At 33.1% G+C, this 16,039-nt stretch overlaps 1 non-coding gene across 1 annotated transcript; it reads left to right on the forward strand.

Moving 5' to 3' along the window:
• The first annotated feature begins 9,878 nt into the window (after positions 1 to 9,878).
• On the forward strand, positions 9,879 to 9,985 carry LOC145096453 (small nucleolar RNA R71). The gene has a single exon (XR_013703861.1). It is a non-coding gene; the product is annotated as a small nucleolar RNA R71 (small nucleolar RNA).
• The last annotated feature ends 6,054 nt before the right edge of the window (positions 9,986 to 16,039 follow it).

Raw genomic sequence — 16,039 nt, forward strand, 5'->3', positions numbered from 1 at the left:
TGCTAAAAAGTGTAATTGGATGGCACCAACTACAAGAATTGGATGCGCAACATCAATTGCAAGGCGCACTGCACTTTTTGAGATTTTCATTTTTTTGGTGTTTAGCCTGCCAAATTCGATTGTAGGGTTTATTTTAGTCATTATCTTATGTTTTAACTGTTAAAATCCAAATTCAATAATGTTTGGTGAAATTAAAACCATAATCCTAATCTTAAGGCTTTAAATACGGAAACCTAATTGTAATAAAAAGGAAAATGACTCAGGAGGATATCCAAATGTTGATTTTGTTCACATTTAATCATTTTTTGTACACAATATACTATCAAACTTGTTGTATGTGCTTACCATAACCTATTTGACCGACTATCATATGTGATGGCCAATCAAAAAGGTTATGATGAATACAAACAAGTTCAATGATATATTGCGTAAAAAAAAAGGGACAAAAAAAAAAAAACAAAGTCAAGAGTTGGTTACCATCCTGAATCATTTTCCCTAAATATATCAAAGGTCATTTAGGCATGCGTTAGGACTTATTACTTCCTTCCATTCATTTGATGGTAAAAGTTTATTTAGGCATGTGTTAGGACTTATTACTTCCTTCCATTCATTTGATGGTACAAAGTTTAGCGTATATCCATATTTTAATTAATGAATAGTTTTAATCTTTTTTAGCAAGTGTCACTTTAATACAATTCATTAATATTATGTCATGTGTCATGTAGATATATTAAGCAATTCATTTCAAAATTCAAATTTATATTTTCTTATTATATGTTAAATTTTGAAGGTATAATAACTTTAACATTTTGATATATCTATTAATTAATAATTTATTTAAAATGACTTATTTAAAATAATTGATTAATAATTATAAATTTTTATTATAAAATTTTTATTAATTTTACAGCCATGGTTCCACGGGTTATAAACTATTATTGAATAAATTAAGGAAAATCACTAAATAGTTGGTGACTTGTTTAAAACATGATGGATTATTGGAAATGATTATTGGAAATGAAGCCCACCTTGTTAAAATGGAGCCTAAGTAAATTAATAAAGAACAACATTTGTTCTTTTGACAACCTTGTTGCACAATCTAATATGTTCTAATAAAAAATGTCAAATCATGCAATGTCACCATGTCATGCAAACAATGTCACTATGTCATGCAATCTAAACTTATATGACAGTGTTCAATCTGATTCACCAGTTAAATGATTAAAATTATAACAAATTGATAAACTGAATGTTTCAATTTAAGACAAAAAATAATACAACATCAAAATTGAGTTTTTGTGTAAATCAAATTTTTATATAAATTTAATAAGTTTTATGGATTTTACCCTTCTAATTTGGCAACATACCTCTCCTTTTGTACACATTATCTTTTTTTTTTCAATTTTATCTCTTAACTTTTAAATAACTAATAATCATCAATTATCCTATTGTCATTTTCAAAGGGCATAAACGATATGTTTATAGATTATAAACCTGTTTCGGTGTGTACGTAATTGATATCGGTCAACAAAAATTCAATAACGACAGTTCACTCATTATTAGGAACCAATAATTTATATCTAACCAATACTGATAAAATTATTTTAGTGATTATAATAAGACTAAGACTTAGAATTTATAAGATGTACGAATTTAGACGTAACTAAGTTAAAGTTCTATAATATCTTAAGAGAATACAATGCATATGGTCACAATTAAAGGGTTGGTAAGTAGGAGGTAATGGGAACATTGATTCAAAGTATTTCATTCATTCATTTGCTAATATTTGGAAACCTTTAAAATGGATTCTTTATAACCCACCATATGTCTTCACAATATATAGTATCATTCACTATCTGTGACATGCTAGCAATAAATGACAGTTCACATATGCTAGATAATTTCTTGGTTGTGCATAAAACATTATTGTTGGTTTTTTAAAAATAAGATTAACATTATTTTAAGAAAAAAGTGCATGACTAATAACAATTTTTTAAAAGTTGGAACAGAATCAAATACGATTTCTAAAAGAAGTTTTTACAAATATTGAAATCAAATAATTAGTATCTAAAATTTACTTTAAAATTGTTATTAAATATATTACAGATATATCGAATTTATTATAACGAATATTCACGTCACGGATGAACAACCAATAACAAACAACATAACACAAATTTGATGCCACCATTGACGATGGTGTACGTCCGTAAAAAATTTGTTTACTTTGGAGAACATGAAACCATGATTAACCACATGTTATCAAACAAAGAATTCGAAATCTCGTTAAAACTAGCACCTAACTTAAACATATCAAAAATCTAACAGGACACTCTAATCCGATACAAATTCGACACAAAATAAACTAGTTTGTCTAAGAGATTTCAAAATGCTTAATTGAACATGAAAAGTGTGACGTAGCGAGGTCTGAAGCTTTATAAGACATAGCAAGTCATGATATTTTGAAGGTAAGATTAAATGAAGAAAATATATATATATATATATATATATATATATATATATATATATATATATATATATATATATATATATTCTACTATTATCCAACTTTTTTATATAATTTATAATCATATAAATAAATACATGACTTAAGGTGGTACTGTGTGATGTAACATGCCTTAGTGAAACCAATAATTTTTTTAATTAAACATTGTATTCACGTTTTTCAATTACTATTTCTTTATATATGTTTTTTTGTTCTATTTATATAATTTAAACCATATATATATATATATATATATATATATATATATATATATATATATATATATATATATATATATATATATGAGGGAATAATTCTCAGCCAATCATTTAATTAGCATCTTAACATAAAATACACGGTGGCAAAATTGTAAATATGATATTGATGTATGTAAAACTCAACTAGTTTTAAACCTACTTTTTAATAAAAATAAACAGACAAAGGCAGTGGACCTATCAATTGTGGTGAAGCTAAATAAGTAGGGTATCGAACACAGGGAACGGTAAATTTAAACTAAAAACTAATTTTATCTAAATTAATTAATAAGTAGGGGTTTTCTCTAGTTTTACAAGACTAGAAACTTACTAACTATCTAAAAACTATGAAAGCAAAGAACTAACTAGATTCAATAATGAAAAGGAACTTCTGTTTAGTTCAACTCAATTGATCCTATGGTTGATTTCATGGTAATAGTGCAATGGATTAATTCTTTTATTGGCTACCGACTCTAATGATTAGTTTCGCGTTCACTACACTAACTTAGTGAAATAACTAACTCAAACAGTGATCAGTTGTCTAACTTAATTAAATTCACTGGATTAATTATTCGGGTTAATTTAGACTTGCAATAATTAACTAATTTGGTCCTTTAGTTAACTTATTGTTGATGGTCATCATACAAGCTCACACATGAATTTACTTAATTTTCTTGCTAATTCTAGTTGCATGTTCATTAATCCTAGACATATGACAACGTGCTCACATAAACATATGAGGTTGATAATCAAAAGATGTTCATGCTATTTAATTACCTTCCTATTAACATAAAATTAATTATCATTCACACACAAGGTTCTTTAGCAAGCTAAAATAACAAAAATCACCAATATTAAATTGATCCTACCAATAATCAAACCATAATATCAATTTTGTATCCCCAAACAGAAGTTTAAGAGTTTTAGCTCATGATTGAAGTAAATAACAGCAACCAAACAAATTCTAATTGTCTAACCATAATGAAAAACAAAAGATTGAGTAGAATGATGAAATTTGCCTCAAATCTTCTTCGGAATTGAATGTTAGCTTGTATCTTTGTTCTCTAGGATTTTTCTGGCTCTTCAATCGCAGCTAACCTCTCCAGAATGGTTCCAGAATTCTCCCCTGTCGATTTGAGAAGTTATCTTTATATATGCGAAACGACTCGTCGAGTCAGGTGACGACTCGCCGAGTCCATCTCTCAGTCCCCGTATGCGATAAGTCTCTGGGTCTTCGAGTCTTTATCTTCTCGAATATTTGCTTGGACTCGCCGAGTAGTCGACCCTACTCGCCGAGTAGGTGTTGTTTTTAGTGTTTTTCTTCTTTGTTCAATTCCCGAGCTCTCAACCGCTTCTCCTGGTTCCTTTTTCTTCCGAGCTTCACTTTTGGACTGAAAATATAATTCAAACACTTTTAAGTACCTTTTGTCCATGATATTCAATAATTTAGCTAATAAATGAATAAAAATCTATACTTAATATGAACTAAATATGCACATATCAAAATACCCCACACTTGACTTTTGCTTGCCCCCAAGCAAAACTGAATTTTAAACATATTAGAACCACATATGACAACTCCAATCTAACCCAACCATTATGCCAAGACCGCAATGCATGCATTTGTGTCTAAAATTGTCCTAAATACCCCATACTCTAAATACTCACAATCCTCATAAACATTCGTCCACTCACCCCGAACTATGCTCATTTTATGCATCCCTCCGAATCCATCCCCAGAAAACCTCTTAACCTCAAGGTATTTTTAGTTGAGCAACCCAAGCATACATAATCTAGAATTACAATTTATGATACCATTATGGAGCTCTTTTGAATTCTTCACTTCCTTGATAATTTGATTTTTGATTGTTTTGAATTCACCACCTTTGTTGTTTGATTTTTGGTATCTTCAACTTTTTGAATTTCTTTGGAATTTTTGATCTTCTAATTTCATATTTGACTTTGATGCTCTAAAAATTCTTCAAACTTTTCTTGTAATTTCTCTATTTTTTGTCTTTTTTTCTCTTTTTTTTTACATGTTCCTCACTTTTTTTCACTCAAATTCCTACATGCTTAAGCAGGGGCGCTCAACCTCAACCTTTATTGGCTAACGATAATAACTTTCCTGGATACATTTCTGGTACACGATGCTAAAGATATTGCATCCATCGGGTTGAGCAAGGTCGTGTTTTTGTCTCATGATTTCACTGGAATAAGGAAGCCACAAATGCACTAGAACGTATATAGGCTCAACTAAACATTTGGGTCTTCATGCAATTATCAACATAACTCTAACATGGAATCCTAATTTGCTTTTACCAAAATTTTCTCAATTAATTCCTAAGTAATATTTTTGGTATGCAACAATATTTTTTAAAATTAGCCTAAATTAAGACTCTAAATTTTCTAATATGTGACCAACCCCCTACCCCACACTTATTTTATGCAATGCCCTCATTGCATATTATACAAAAATAAAAATGCAAATATAGAGAGAATTGGAACAAACTCCCATGGGGTAGCAGTCGATAGGTTGATAACTCTTCTTTTCAGCTCCATCTTCATTTGACTTTAGACATGGAAATAGCTTATCCACATCTTGGGCATCAAATCACATGTGGCAGCTCCAAATAGACAGGAAAAACAGTGTAAAAACTTCAAGAATCGATATGGAAGAATAAATGGTCAAGTGGTACACTCAGCAGCATCAAATCAGCAGTCCTCTTGGTATAAAAATGAGTGACTCATCGAGTCATATAAGCGACTCGTCAAGTATAGTCGCGGAAAGCTTCGAATATGCAAGAATACAAGGTGACTCGTCGAGTCAGTTAAGTGCACTCGGCGAGTAGACCGCTGGGTGGAAAAATTCAGATTCTGCATTCGTTCCAGCTTTTGATAAATCTTCAAAACTTCTCATAAATTCTAGACTCATTTGCTCATGTCCCTAAGGACCGGACTCGACACCTTAACTCTAGACTCCGCCCTTTCTTGACTCGTTTCCACTCTTTACAACTCTCTTTCTCTCTCAAACTCTAGACCCTTTTATGCAAGCATTCTAATCCAAATCTGAAAATCATCAAGGCAATTAAACATCAAGCATAAAATAAAAGTCTTAACAAATCCCAAAACACACCAAATAAAAACAAAATAAAATTGTTCAACAAAGCATAAATAAACTAATCCTCCTCCTCATCATCATGATCATGCGCAACTCCATTTCCACTAGCGCCACCCCTCCTCGCATTAATCACCGCATCCCAAGATGGAATAGATGGAAAGTTACCACCATCGATATGTGGAATATGGAAGTGGTCAAAAAGTCGGATATGTGATTCATTGCTAAAGTTGATACTCCGCGCCATTTGATCTTGCAACCGCCTCATCTCAACATTGTACCAATCCATCAGTACTTCATCATTGTCTACCGGAATCATCGGTGGTTCCTCCACTATATCTCGCTCTCGCCTCAACCGAACCCTCCCTCCCGGCGCCTCGGGGCCAACCACCGGATCATCATGCGGGGTAGCATAATGACCACCACCATAGTCCTCAATAATCCTAGCCCTCCAGAAAATAATGGGATTAAATGGAGGGTAGGACAACGCACCACGGGTCATCAATCCAAACGAGTTGGCTAGCCGGGTGACGAACATGCCACCATTAATTTTTGAGGTCTTGCGATCCTTGACCGCACCCTCCGCCAAATAGGAAGCCAAACACCACGGAATGTTGCAAAAAGTGTCTGGTGTGATAATGCTCCATAGGTAAAAGACATCAAGGTTAGAAACCTTGTCGTCGTCCTTCCATTGGTTGATGGTGGTGGAGATAAGGCGATGAATGAGACGGTGTGTGGGCGACCGAATACTTCCCTCTTGGGCCGAATTTAGAATGTACAACTTGTTGGCGATCAAGTTCCGCCAACTCGTACTCGTCACACCATCGGGGAACACCTTGTGAGAGCGTTCCATAAGGGCGCGGAAAATAGCAGTCGAGACCAATGGCCGGTCATAAATACCCATCCGACAAGCAAGATCAACAACGGAGCACTGATGAAACTCGCCCCCAAGGAAAAAAATGAAACTCGTCGGGTGATAGCAATCATCTCCCCCACGAAGAGAAAAATTCCAGGCAAAGTTCCCGGTACACCGGCTCTTGAATTCTAAAGACCCGGCTCCACCCATCGCAAACCATCGCCTCCCCCTCGTAATTAAACTCCTTTAAAAGATAAGGAGCCAACTCCTCTTCATACCACACACTTCGCAACCAATCCCAATCAATCGTGTTCGGCACGTAAATCTCTTTCTTTCTGACTTCAACTAACTTCTTCTTCCATCTCGTCATGCTTGAAGCTGATTCAATTTGAGGAAAATTCAACCAAGGAAAATCTCCTTGGCATCCACTAGAACTTTGACCTCTGTTGAACATTGTCCCTACAAAACAGAAAACACAAAACCCAGAAAACATAGAAAATCATCAAAATAGATCACACCTGGATCCCCGACTGGACTCATCAAGTCCATGAACGACTCAGCGAGTCGCATGAACTGTACGAGTCAGTCGACGAGTCTGTCAAAATTCAACCAAGAAATCTCAAAATTTCTTCAAGGGTTTTGTCCAGGGACATGTGTAACATTTATTAGGGCAAGAATAATCATCTAAAACATCATAATTGATGTAAAAGCAAAAATTTACTATAACTAAAAATCGGGTATTCTATGAAATTGCTACCCTAGATCATCTAAAAATCATGTCTTTAATAGAATTTAGGAAGAAATTAAGTACCTTTTGTGATGGAAATTGAAGAGCTTGAAGAAAAGATGAAGAAGTTGATGAATGCTTGAGAGAAAACCAAAGTGGAGGCGCACAGCGAGTGAAGGGGGAAAAACTGATTTCATTAGGGTTAAAAACCCTAGTTACCGGTTGTAAAAAAATGAATTTTTTTTTTCTGTAAATAAAACAGACTCGTCGAGTCATAGGCAGACTCGGCGAGTCTGGTCACGATTTTATCCTCATCTGAAATCTAAATGGACTCATCGAGTCATGGTCAGACTCGGCGAGTCTTTTGCAAATAATTCAAAAATTAAATAATTTTGCCATTTATTTAGAAAAGAAAATTTTAATCCACCCCACACTTAGTCCATACGCACTCTCAAGCAGACATGTCCGACGATTTGGAAGATTAAAATCCTAAAAATGAAAATTAAACAAAACTAAAAAGATAAAAGAAAGCAAACTCTAAATAACGGGTTGCCTCCCGCCAAGCGCTTCTTTTTAAGGAGTCGTTAGCTGGACTCCTTCCCATCTACGTCTCGTCATCTTCCAGCATCGAGAATGCACGCCTAATATTTTGTGGTTTGTACTTTGTCTTGTAAGCGTGAATCTTCTTTTTGTAAGCCCGTTTTAAGTCTTCTTTCTTTTTTCTTATAGCATCATCCTCAGCTGCTTGAAATTCCCTTCTCCTCTTTTTCTTCTTCACCCCCATTCTTTTTCACCTTCTCTTGCACCTCCTTTTCCACAAACTTAATTACTTCATGTTTTGTGAAAGTTGTGCTCTAGGTTTGGTAATGAAAGGTTGATCAGCATCAACTCTCCTATCCATTGCCTTCTCCTCTTTTTCTGTGCTTACCTCGTCTTCAAGCGGAATTGCATCAAGACATGCTATATGAACGTGTTGAACTTCAGTATCCATTTCTCCTTCTGATGTTTGTTCTTCTAACGAATGAGGAAAAACATCCATGCCCAGCACATGCAGAGAACTAGCAACAAGCAGATCTAAGTCGTCCAAGTTTTTGGTAATTCCGACTGGACTCGTCGAGTCTAGGAAAGTGACTCGGCGAGTCGGATCGCATTTCACCATTTCCACTGTGTTTTCCAAGTCGGCTCCTTCCAGTAGCTTTTCTATCTCCTCCAAGTGCTTGTTAACATCTCCATCCTCTCTAGAAGGTAGCAAAAACTTGCTTGGATCTTCTTCTTGCAAAAGTGTAAGTTCTTTTTGTAGTATGTCATCATCCAAATAGATAAATGAGATCTCTTCTTTTCCTTCCTCTTCTTGCTTGATCTCTGGTAAAGCTCTAAATATTGCTGACTCGTCTCCTACCCTCAACGTTAGTGTAGACTCACATACATCAATTAATGCACATGCGGTGTTTAAAAATGACCTCCCCAAAATAATCGGAATTTTGGGGTCTTCTTCCATATCAAGCACCACAAAGTCTACTGGAAATATGAACTTGTCGACTTGAATAAGAAGATCCTCACAAACGCCTCTTGGATGAATTGTTGTCTTGTCTGCCAAATGGATCTTCATGTTTACCGGCCTTGGCTCTGGTAAATTCATATTCTTGAAGAAAGAGAAAGGCATCAGGTTAATGCTTGCACCCGAGTCGGTCAACGCTTGAGTGACAAGTGCATTTCCAAATTGGCATGGAATTATGATACTCCCTGGATCGCCCTTCTTTTCGGGTAACTCACTCAATATTATTTCCGCGACTTCAGCTAAATCTTTCCTAGCAGCAAAGAGACCTTTTAGTAAGTTGAAATACTTGGGCGTTTTAAGCATTGTTTCTACAGTTGGCATGTTGACTTGTAGGGCTTTAACATGCTCCATAAAAGCTCTATAAGCTTCAACTTTTTGATAAAATCCCCTCTCCTTCTTCTTGTATTTCTCCTCCTTAGCCTTCCTGTATTCTTCGTATGGGAGCCATTCCTTCTTCGGTTTCCGCCAATTCTCATCGTATCGATCGCCGCTTGAGTAGAACACTTGAGCTTTCTTGTTTCCATTTTTATCCAAATCACAATCTTTTGTGAGATGGGGCCCTCTGCAATTCTCACATCCAACTCGAATAGCATGGATTGTTTGATCCATTTTTGTCATCCTTCTATCTAGACTATCGAGCTTAGCTATTATCGCTGCCATGCTATCATTTGCCGAGTTCACCACCCCCCGACTTACTTCATTTCTTGGATTGTGGTATTCTCTAGAATGCTTAGAGAATTCTTCAGTTAACTCCTTGATTACCGGGGGCGCCTTCTTCGTGAGCGGGCCTTGTGAATCGAGCAATTGCCTTGTGGTGACATTGACTCCATCATAGAAGATGGAGACCTCTTGTTGACTATTGAGGTCATGGTGTGGGCAATTTCTAAGAAGACCTTTGTACCTTTCCCAAGCTTCATAAAGAGATTCTACGGGTTGTTGCTCGAAGTCGGCAATGGATTTCTTTAGCTTGGCTATTTTGGAGGGCGGGCAAAAGTGGTCTATGAACTCTTCTTTCATCTTGGCCCATGTGGTGACCGATCCGGGAGGAAGTGACTTTAGCCAATCCTTTGCAGCACCCTTAAACGTGACTGGAAGCATGCGAAGAAGCTGGGTCTCGCATGGAACATTTGGTACATTGAAGTAGTTAGCCACATCATTCACTTCGTCCAAGTGCTTGTAGGCGTCTTCGTGGTCTTTCCAATAAAAAGGAATCTCCTTGAGTTGAGCAAGAATATGACCCTTTAGCTCGAAAGTAGCGGTAGCGGGAATTGCGGGCTGCATAAGTCACGGGCCAGTGTCATCGCGCATCCTTTTCTTCCAATCCCCCATGGGGACTTCATCGATATTAGCCATAGTGATAGCTAAATCGTCTTCAAAATCGGATTCGTTCTCGTATGTGGGTTCTTCTTCTTCGGTCTTGTACTCGGTGTCTTTTTAATTGGGTCTTCGATTGTCACAGAGGCACTCGATGCTCCTGATATGCTGCTCCTCTTCTTGCTGAAAACGGACTTAAGGTTCTTGAGTGGCAAGTTCTTTGAAGAAGCAGATTCTCCAACGGTTTTGCCTTTGCTCCTCCTTAGTGCGGATTCCGGGTCTTCAAAAGGAGGGACCAGAGGTGTATCAGATCCTCGGGTCATGAGACAACTGTAAACAAAACAAAAAGAATGCGTAAAAAGAACAAAAAATAAATAAAAATTAAAACTGTGAATCAGCGATGTACTCGCCGAGTCGGTACGAGTGCACTCGGCGAGTTCAAGGCAAAAACAGAAAAATTTTAATTACTTTCTTTAAAACGGATTTTTATTAAAACTTATACTAATCACTAAATTACCTTTTAATTAACTTTGTGTAAGATAAATCCCACACAAAGGATCGATTAAACTAGAATTTAATGTTAATTTTAGAATTGTTCCCTGGTAACCTTGCCAAAAACTTGATGTGTGCAAAACTCAACTAGTTTTAAACCTACTTTTCAATAAAAATAAACACACAAAGGCAGTGGACCTATCAATTGTGGTAAAGCTAAATAAGTAGGGTATCGAACATAGGGAACGGTAAATTCAAACTAAAAACTAATTTTATCTAAATTAATTAATAAGTAGGGGTTTTCTCTAGTTTTACAAGACTAGAAACTTACTAACTATCTAAAAACTAGGAAAGCAAAGAACTAACTAGATTCAATAATGAGAAGGAACTTCTGTTTATTTCAACTCAATTGATCCTATGGTTGATTTCATGGTAATAGTGCAATGGATTAATTCTTTTATTGGCTACCGACTCTAATGATTAGCTTCGCGTTCACTACACTAACCCTTACTGAAATAACTAACTCAAACAGTGATCAGTTGTCTAACTTAATTAAATTCACTAGATTAATTATTCAGGTTAATTTAGACTTGCAATAATTAACTAATTTGGTCCTTTAGTTAACTTCTTGTTGATGGTCATCATACAAGCTCACACATGAATTTACTTAATTTTCTTGCTAATTCTAGTTTCATGTTCATTAATCCTAGACATATGACAAAGTGGTCACATAAACATATGAGGTTGATAATCAAAAGATGTTCATGCTATTTAATTACCTTCCTATTAACAGAAAATTAATTATCCTTCACACACAAGGTTCTTTAACAAGCTAAAATAACAAAAATCATCAATATTAAATTAATCCTACCACTAATCAAACCATAATATCAATTTTGTATCCCCAAACAGAAGTTTAAGAGTTTTAGCTCATGATTGAAGTAAATAACAACAACCAAACAAATTCTAATTGTCTAATCATAATGAAAAACAAAAGATTGAGTATAATGATGAAATTTGCCTCAAATCTTCTTTGGAATTGAATGCTAGCTTGTATCTTCGTTCTCTAGGGTTTTTCTGGCTCTTCAATCACAGCTAACCTCTCCAGAATGGTTCCAGAATTCTCCCCTGTCGATCTGAGAAGTTATCTTTATATATGCGAAACGACTCGTCGAGTCAGGTGACGACTCGCTGAGTCCATCTCTCAGTCCCCGTATGCGATAAGTCTCTGGGTCTTTGAGTCTTTATCTTCTCGAATATTCACTTGGACTCACCGAATAGTCGACCCTACTCGCCGAGTAGGTGTTGTTTTTAGTGTTTTCTTCTTTGTTCAATTCCCGAGCTCTCAACCGCTTCTCCTGCTTCCTTTTGCTTCCGACCTTCACTTTTGGACTGAACATATAATTTAAACACTTTTAAGTAACTTTTGTCCATGATATTCAATAATTTAGCTAATAAATGAATAAAAATCTATACTTAATATGAACTAAATATGCACATATCAATATTATATCCTTCACTCACAGATACATAATTGTGGATAATTTGATAACAATTCAAATTCATTACTACTTGATCGTTCATCATCCAAATTTCTTCTCCAACTTTCAACGATCATCCAAATTTCTTCAATTAAATCCTTGATCAACATCATCCAGTGTTAATCAATCATCCATCTTCGTCAAAAACACGTTCATCAACATCATTCAACAGTAGACAAAAAAAATCGTTTTTGGTTCTTTCAATCAAACCTTCAATTGTTTGAATTCGAGCATATCTTCAACATCTACGATTAATTATACTCCCAGTGTCATTAGATCAACATCATCGATAATCAACAACAATTTCATATCATATCATTCATTCAACATCAATCATCAGACAAAACTTCTAAATTAAGGTTAGAAAAACGTCAAATCATTTTTTTTTGAAAAATTTCATATAATTCTCTATCAATCTACTATTTTGTAAGTTTTAATTAGTCAAAGTATCATGTTTTTAGCATTTTTAAAAAAACTTACTTGTATGCACTCCAAGTGTTTGATGAAATGCATAAACTAAATTACCACGTTATATTTACATATGAATATGTTTTCGCACCTTAATCAATATATGATTATTAAAACACAAAACAAATATACAATTTTATATGTTATTCATATGTGAATAAGATATAAAAATTATATATATTTGTGAGTATACCTTGTAATATTCATATGTTAATATCCTGTGTAATATTCATATGTGAATAAATTATATAATATTCACATATGAATATATCATCTAATATTCATAAGTGAATATATCATCTAATACTTACAAGTGAAAATATTATGTAACATTCACAAATGAATGCATCATTTAATATTTAAATATGAATATATTGTATCATATTCACAAGTGTACATACTATATATTATTCATATGTGAATATACCATGCAATATTTAGATTTGACTAGAATGTGTAATATTCACAAGTAAATATACCATATACTATTCACATGTGAATCTACCATATAATATTCATATATGAATATACTATGTAATATTCATTTGTGAATATACCATGTAATATCACATGTAAATATACAATATAAACAACATATATCATATAATATTCACATATTTATTATACATTCTTGTGTGAATATACCATATGATAATTAGAATGTGATAAATCGTTCTTATTATGAACTAAAAGTATATTTTTAACATTTTTATGTGTATTCATATGTTTTTCAAGCATTGTTATAACTCAATAAAAGAATAACATTTCAATCAATGGTTGGTTCATATCCCGGTGGTTGACGATTGGTTGACATAATTGAGAAGATATCGTTGACAAAGACAATATGTTTTTATATTCACATGTAAATGTTATACAATTTAATATATGGGTGTAGGTCATTTTTGGTCACTTAACTTTTGGTTTTTTCCTCATCTGGTCACTTAACTATTTTTAAGTTTTAAAAGGTCATCAAACTTTTGATTTTGTGCTCATTTAGTCACTTAACTTTTGATTTTGTCACATTTAGTCACCCAACTTTTAGATTTGTGCTCATTTAGTCACCTAACTTTTAAAATTGTGCTCATTTAGCCATTAAACTTTTAAAATTTTTTAAAAGTTTAGTGACTAAATGAGCACAATTTTAAAAGTTTGGTGACTAAATGTGACCAAAACAAAAGTTAAGTGACTAAATGAGCACAAAGCCAAAAGTTTGATGACCTTTTAAAACTTAAAAAGAGTTAAGTGACCAAATTAGCACAAAACTAAAAGTTAAGTGACCAAAAATGACCTAAACCCTTAATATATTCTTCATTTTGATCGTGTAAAATTCAAATGCAAATGATATTCATTAACCAATACAATGTTGTTTGTCTTAGTATAATGTTGATTTTACATGTAAAATAATATTGTTACAATATACAAAAAACTATTCATAAACCAGTTCTTATAGTGTATTATTTATTTTTATATATAAAGGTTGTATTCACAAAACAAATAAATCAACATGTATAGCTTATTCGCATAAATAAAAATAACAAATTACAATGATGTTTTTACTAGTGTGATTGAAGTTAGTAACATCATCAGTAAATATGTCGTAATGATTTCTAAACTTTATTCATATATGAATAAATAGCATGTCATGATGATGTCATCACTAGTAGGAATGAAAATTTAGTGACATCATCAAAACAATTTGTCGCAATGAAGTTTAGTCTCGGAATTGGACGACATTCGCATATTTGATGTAAAATGGTGCGATTTACAAAACTCACCGCTTTGCCGTGAAGTACGGTGTTTTTCGGCCATTCTGGACTGTTTAGGGCCTCAAAATGACGTTTTTCTATTTTTATAATTTTCCGAAAAAAAAGTTATCATTTATTCACAAATGAATATAACATGAATAAATATATATATGCTTATATAATTATTTTATTAACCTAAAAAGATTAGTTGTATGTGAATAAATATATATTCTTATCAAATACTTTTTTTATCTTTAATTTTATATATTTTGTAGTCCTCGGTTTTATTGACAATTTTATTCATTTGTGAATAATACATATATATTCACATTTGATTATTACATATATATTCATTTGTGAATAATACATATGTTCACATGTGGATATAATTCTTATATGTTATTCACATATGAATTACAAACTTGCTTAGGACCTCAAAACAATGTTTTTTTTTCCGAAAAAAATACATTATCACTTATGAATAAAAAGTATAATTAATTTTTTTATAATTTAAATATCATTCATATATGAATATAGCATATAATAAAAATAGTATATTCATATTTAAATATTAGACGATGCATTCAATTGTGAATATTACATAGTATATTCACCCATGAATATTAGATTGTATATTCACTTATGAATATTATATGATATTTTCATATGTGAATATTACATAGTATTACATGGTATATCACATGTGAATTTTACATAGTATATTAACTTGTGAATATAATATGATATATTCACTTATGAATATTACACAATATATTCACATATGAATATTACAATGTGTTTTTACAAATATATATAATTTTTATACGTTATTCACATATAAATAACATACAAACTTGAATATTTGTTTTTTTTAATAATCATATACTGATTCAGGTCGGAAAACATATTCATATGTGAATATAACGTGGTAATTTAGTTTATGCATTTCATCAAACAGTTGGAGTGCATACAAGTTAACTTTTTTTAAAAATGTTAAAAACATGATACTTCCAATTCAAGTTATCAATTCCAAATCATTATATACTTCCGATTTCGACTTTGAAGCGTGCAATTCCGATTTTCATTTCATTCCAAAAAAATCTGATTTCAATTTTGAAACCTTGAAATCCCGATTCCAGATTCTTTGTAATACTAATAATCAAGACGCAAACTGTTCCGATTAGAATATATGTTCCAATTTCAAAAGCTTCCGACTTCAGATGCGACATACTATGTCTGATCGATTTCACATTTTTATTTTGATTTTCGAAAATCCGATTAGGAACCTGTGATTACCGATTCCGAGTCCTTTAATGTCGAGTGTGACTGCGAGTCCAAAACTTCAATTCCAATTTCATGAATAACAAAGAAATTCCGATTCCAACTGCGTTCGTTTGCGAATATCGGAAATTCAAATTCGGAGTATTCAACAAAGAAATCGATGTTACGTATTTGAGATTGAA

This window comes from Lactuca serriola, chromosome 3, assembly GCF_051521515.1.
Source record: "Lactuca serriola cultivar US96UC23 chromosome 3, Lser_US96UC23_V15, whole genome shotgun sequence".
In the NCBI taxonomy this organism is placed as follows: domain Eukaryota; kingdom Viridiplantae; phylum Streptophyta; class Magnoliopsida; order Asterales; family Asteraceae; genus Lactuca; species Lactuca serriola.